This window comes from Pinus tabuliformis, chromosome 2_2 (genome assembly GCF_031772625.1).
Source record: "Pinus tabuliformis cultivar Carrire ecotype Pingquan chromosome 2_2, CPIR1, whole genome shotgun sequence".
NCBI classification, from domain to species: Eukaryota; Viridiplantae; Streptophyta; class Pinopsida; order Pinales; family Pinaceae; genus Pinus; species Pinus tabuliformis.
In genome coordinates, this window is record NC_142300.1 from 782,634,434 (window position 1) to 782,640,985 (window position 6,552).

At 38.6% G+C, this 6,552-nt stretch overlaps 1 pseudogene; it reads right to left on the bottom strand.

The window, feature by feature from the left end:
* The window catches only part of LOC149195029 (uncharacterized), a 56,205-nt pseudogene extending 51,818 nt beyond the window's left edge, over nt 1-4,387 (bottom strand).
* Between the last annotated feature and the right edge of the window lie 2,165 nt (nt 4,388-6,552).

The following is a 6,552-nucleotide window of genomic DNA, read 5'->3' on the forward strand; positions in this document are numbered from 1 at the left end:
AGTGGATTATGGACTTCCTAGGAAGGAGGTGGATCCTAGTATTACTTTGAGGGTGGAGGTGTGAGCCTCTGGATTCCCTTGTTGTGGATGCAGGCATCGTATTATTTTATTTGTTGGTTGAGAAAATGTGCATATGTGAATGTGTGTATATGTGGTTATTGTAAATACCATAATGAGTTGTGTTATAAAGCTCAATTATGCGGTATGTTGTCAGGATGTTTTGATTTTGAGTAGATTTTCATTGTAAATATTGCAACGAGCTATGTTATAAAGCTCCATGGGCAGTATGTTTTTTTTTCAGCATTCATGTAGTTATAGGTGTCATTGAACACCGAGGACGGTGTTCCCTAGAGGGGGTGGTTGTAACAGCCCTTGTGAAAATTCCATGTAAAAATATATAAATACCACAGATGATGGGACACGTACTCCAAGCTGAATGGTGGGCAAGACATCCTAGGGGGTGTTCATTTGGTTGTTTATGGCTAAGGAAATTGGCAAAGGCAATCGCTAAGGCATTAAAGAGGCAAAGAGGTATTTTGGCACATTTATTTATGAAAATAATGGAAATTAGGAGAAAAGGAAAGTGAAAGGTCACATTTTTCATGTGAGGAGGAAATTGAAGGAAAATAATGGAAAATGAAGAAAATAGAGGCCTCATTAATAAAAAGGCTTATGAGGATTAGTGGGCAAGACTTGGTCAGTGCAGTTTTGGAGCTCTCGCATTATTCTCTCTCTCTCATACCCTTGGACACTTAGATTTTTCTTGGATCACTTTGGAATTGGAGCAAGAAAAGCAAAGAAGGCAAGAAGAAGCAAGGATCAAGTAGGGAAAGGCAAGATCAAGCAACTATAATAGGCTTCATTGCAGGTATCAACTTGCATGTGTATTTTCCTTGCTAGATTTGGCATGCATCAGATTGAATGTGTTTCTTTTCTACCATGGCATGGGTTTTGCCAGGAATGACAGTATTTTCAGCCTAGCCTTGCCATTTCCTGATAGCTTTGATGAGATGGGTTCTCTCATGTGTTTTGTGGGCGATGGCCGAATTGGATTCGAAGCTGAGTGGGGTGGATCTCCAAATTGACAAACACATGGTGGTAGTGGTCCCTGAACTAGACTGAGGATGCACGAAGCCACTAGCCTACTAACCCCTGAACAGGACGATGTGTTGCGGTAAAGCTAGATTGTGTGCCTCGGTGGGCCTAGGAATCCTTTCCGGTGAATGGCAGGATATACAGTAAAGCCAAGAGGTGGATTTTCTCTCCGTTGGGCCTAGTGATTCCAGGATGGAATGCACAATAAAGCCTGGAGAGTATGTCTCGGTGTAGGGCCTAGTGATCCCTGGATCAGACTGTGGATGCATGGTAAAGCCTGAGAGACTAGGAGGCACTCAAATTCCTCATGGTGTAAGCGGAGAACTCCGGTGACATCCACATTGATTGGTGTTTTTTATGTGTTCTATGAGTCCCACATTCATTCTTGGAATATGGCACGGGGGTGATTGGCTAAAGAGAGACTTGTCTCAGCTAATCTATGGTCAGGTGGAATGTGGTAGTCCCATCACCGGTTGGTTCATTGCATTTATTAATGAAAAATTTATTCCCTTGATTTTCATGTGAAAATGTACTGATATATATATGGATTTTGATGGCTAATACGTTTATTGTATTTTTTTTCCTATTATGTTGTTTATATGCACATTTACCTCGGAGGGTGTTACAAATACCATGCCACTTTCCATTTGGATCAATCCTCCCCCCCTTAGGAAGTAATGGTCCCCATTGCATGAATTTCCCTCTTGAGAAGCCTTTGTTGAATAGGATCGAATGAAGTGATATGTTTTGTGTTATTGACCCATAAATGTGGATTTGTGGATGACCCAAAACCAAGTGTTGTGAACACAAGGGTTGTGCATGGTTGACCCATAACAAAGGCTTTTTAGATGACCCATAACCATAATGAACAAATATTTGAGGATAGAGATACCATGTACTACTTGTATGTCAAGTATGATACTAATAGTGTGCAACCTGGATAATGGACTTCAATGGTAATGGTTTTATGTGTTTGACCCATAACCATGATGAATGAAGATCTGATGATAGAGATACCATGTAATTCTTGCAGGCCAACTATGATGCTGACAATCTGTAGCCTAGAAAATGGACTTTGGTGGCAAGGGTTTTGTGTGGTTGACTCAAAATCGTGGGTTTGTGGGTGACCCATAACCATGTTGAGATCGTTCGCTTGTTGATCCTCCCGGTAGACATCTCGAAGCTTATCTTTTTAAATTCTCACATGACCCTTTGCAACAAATGTATCAAGAAATCCAAGTGCCTATGTTATGCTTAAATGGAACACGCTTTCTAGGTAAGCCATATAAGCTGAAGTTAGGTCCCCTCCATTTTTTTATGCTCTTGAAGCTAGCATGACATCACCATATGAATGCTTTGTTTGTGCAACATTTAATTCCTTGACCTTCTTGGAAAGATGAATTGGAGTATCTTTCTTATCTTTTAATGGAAAATAACAAACATATATTCAACCTCCATAAAATTGTGGAATTGGGTAAAAAAGCAAAACATGAACTTCAATAAAGATATTGTTCCCCACGATTGATAAAAGTGTTCATGTGGGTACTGAATGATAGCGGGTACTGAATGATAGCATGATTAACTTGCATTAGTTTAATTTTCATCTGGACATAACTATTTACTAGTATATATTGTAGCACATTACTGAATGGAAGATCATTGTATTTTGAAATTATTGATGGCACACATTGACTTTAAATTGCCTCCGCAATACATGGGCTTGCCACTTTGTATCCACTTGGGCATAGACAATGTCTAACCATCTTTATCAAGTCAATTTAGGGATATATTCATGGAATTTCACATCATCATTAGTCATGCATTTCCACTACTTAAACAATATGGGTCTCATAGGTCCATGGTTTCCATTGTAGGAAAAAACATTGTTAAGGCTAGCATTGATTTCATCCTTGTAGCCCTTAGATGGCCAACATGTCTCAGTCACAACACTATGAAGGTTCTCGTATCCAACGTCTAACATTAAAGAGAACACAACATCGAGTTATGTGTCAAAGAGGTTGGTATACAGGGGCCCTATATGGTTGTCCGGAAATTTGGCATTGGGACGAAAGAGAATGTAGTCCAGAAAAATAATGTCATCGTCATCCCTGTTGGAAAATAAAAGGTAGGCATTGACCATGCGATATGATCCTAGTTTGCTAAAAAATTCAAGCATAGGTTTTCTCATGATCTCAACAAGATCTCTCTTGAAGACATCACTTGAAGGTGGGTATGGTCTTTGTAGCGCACTAAGAGCAATGAGGCTTAACACTTGGAAAATTTCGTTAAGATTGTATTGGATGAGAGCCTTGTGAATATTTTCCATAGCTAGGAATACTTCACTGTTGGAAGCTATGGCAGTGACTAGGGTGCCTAGAACATAGGCATCCACATTCTGCTAAACCCAAACATAGACTCGTGAAAGATGAGAATTATAATAGAGTTTCTCTTTCGGATGGGAAATGGTGATTTTAATTATGGTACCAATGAATGCATGGAGAGTTGTAGGCTCTACATCACACATATGTATCTTGTTGATTCCTTGGCTCTCAATTAGCTCAACCTTCTTTCTCAAGACACCTTGAATCCTAGCATAGAGCCCGAAATAGAATAAGTTGAGCATGAAAACCACAAGACTTTTCCCCTTAATCAAATTCCTGCTCTTCTGAATCCCAATGTTGTCATATCCACCCTCCAACATGGAAATCATGCTGGCCACATGCAATATGGTGTTGATATACACATGGATGGCTAGGAAAAATGACACCAAATCCATGACATATAGACCAAAGGCCACCATGTTGTTGATTCCCATGACCAGAATGATGACCATGAAACTGACCATCACAACCATGTTGTAATTGACCATGATGAGGAAGTACCAAAGGAAAGTGAGAGTTAGGTGCTTCCAAACCCTAAGCACCACATGCATGACCTTGGCATAGGTGATTTTCATGTCTGTGTAAATGCAGGCCATAATGTAGACCACAAAGGTCATGGAGATCAATGAGAAGTCCAGGAGGAAGACCAGGTAGCCACCTTGGAAAATAAGGAATCACATCAATTCATAGTAAATCAAGGCCATTATTTGGCCAACATTACGGATACTGGCCTTATCCTCAAAGGTGTCCTCATTTTTCTTCATTTTGCGTATCAATGGGCCTGAGAAGAGGGTGTGGGAGAGGAAGGTGAAGGAACATGGGAGGGCTAGGGTTAGAATGACAGGCTTGAGATATTTCACATAGGAATAAAGGATCTTGAAGGCCTTTGATAAAATCCCTAACATATCCATGAAATGCAACATTTGTTGGCTCCATGTTCAGCATCTTCCCTCGCTTAGATGACTTGAACGTGCTATGAAATCAGTGATGTTAAGTCTACCATTAAGAATTATAAGATAAAGAAAACTCAGACACATGAAAACCTCCTTGCCACTATATGTGATTTGATGAACTACTACCTAGAGGAAATAAATAAATAAAAATCGAGCATAGTCTTAACAGGGCCTCTAGGCTTTATCAGCTATGCAATGGTTATATTTATTATGGTTTCTTTGTTCATCTCTTAGATGATTGTGTGATTGATTCAATACTTGGAGAGAATGGTCGATAAAACCTTGATTGTCATCGATTTTTTACTCGCTCTAATACCATTGATCTAGATCTCGATGTCTAGGATCCAAAACCAATAATGCCTAGAGAGGAGGAGAGAATTGGGTGCAAGAATATTGATGAAATAGTGCATGAAAAAAATACATCCCGAAATAAAAATATGAAAAGATAGAATAAGATACACCATAAAAACCCATTAAATGAGAGAGAAAATGTTGTTACATCTACATTGTGCCAACCAATTTGTCCTTTTATAAAGTGGGGCTTATTATTTATAGCCTTTTTTTTAGTTACAATACCATGGGTAGATATTTTAGGTGGACACCATGGGTAAGTACCATGCCACTTTCTATTCAAATCAAAACTTCATAGAGATGAACACCAATGGGAAATCTAAAGGGAATATGAGCATTTCAAGGGAAAGTGGTGTATTTTATAATGAATCTTGCAATATCATCTTCATTTTTTTCTCTCATTTGGAAAAACCACCAATAATGAAATGGAGGACCAAAATAATTTCCAAGGCTTGTAGTCGGGCCATCAACATGGATACCATTAACATGCAGTGGAAGAAGATTCAATTATCTATTATCATCCAAGTGTCGAGAAGATTTAATGTGGTACAAATCCAAACCTAGTTTCCATAATTTGGCACCTCTAAACTAAATTTCAAGACACTACAAACCTAGTAAAAGTTATCCCAATCATAATTCCCTCCCAAATCTACTGAAAATCCAATGAGTTAGTTGATCACCTTTTCATTGAAGGGGTAACATTATAAGAAATTTATCTAGCATTGAAATGGAATGCCACAATCCCTAATAAACTTGATAAGGATTTATCATAAATTAGGCAAGAGATATGACCTCCTTAAATGGACTATTACATTGTCACCATGAAGCATTTGTATATAGTAACATTGTTATGGAGGCCCTAGGTGCCATTATACTAGCACATATTAGCAACGAAGGCTTGGTAGAGAAATTATAAAGTGACATTAGGGGGATTTATGGTGACGTCATATTTTTTAGTGGAAGGTTGAGGCTGCAATGGCTTTGTTTTGGTGATAATGTGGGCAATCATGAAATTAGGTGGAAATGAGGTATGTATGTGGAGATGTGGAGTAGGAATGTTTAGGGTGAGGATTGGATTGAACTATGTATCATAGGTCTAGGTTCCTCTTTTGTTGGTTCTCACATTTTATATGTGTGAGGCATCCTTTGGTCTCTCTTAGTTCTTTTCATTCTAATTAGGGTTTTCTTTATCTATGTTTGGCTCTGGTTTCATTGTTGGCTTTCTAGTCAAGTTGGGGGAAGTTCTACCCCACAACCTTGGGATAAACCTTGGTTAAAATATTCAACTAGCGGGGATCTCCATTCCTATAGCCACAACCATTGGCTAGCATGTCTAATTTACCAGTCAAGGACAAACCATAATTAGGTAAAATAAAATTGAGGAGGAGAAAACAAATTGATACTCAACCTTCCATACATGCAATTTATTCTTCCCACATGACAAGGGCAGAAAATGATGCCCATCATGTTGAGCATTTATTCCATGAAAAGGCCCTTTCAACAGTCAAGGAGGAGATATAGATTTTCGATAACATAGTTCAACAGAAAAGAAAATGGGTTATGATAGAGTAGATTGAAGAGGGATTCCAAGGATAGTGTTAGGATTCTAGCTTCTCTAGAACTAGAGACAACAAGGTTTTCAAGGCCACTAAATTATATTGGTTAACCAAGGCCCTCATGGTCCAAACTAGAGAAGAGAAAGGGGCCTAATAGTAAGAAATTTTGGACAAGCTAATACTATTGGAAGCTAAGTTTGAAGAAGTTTGTCAATT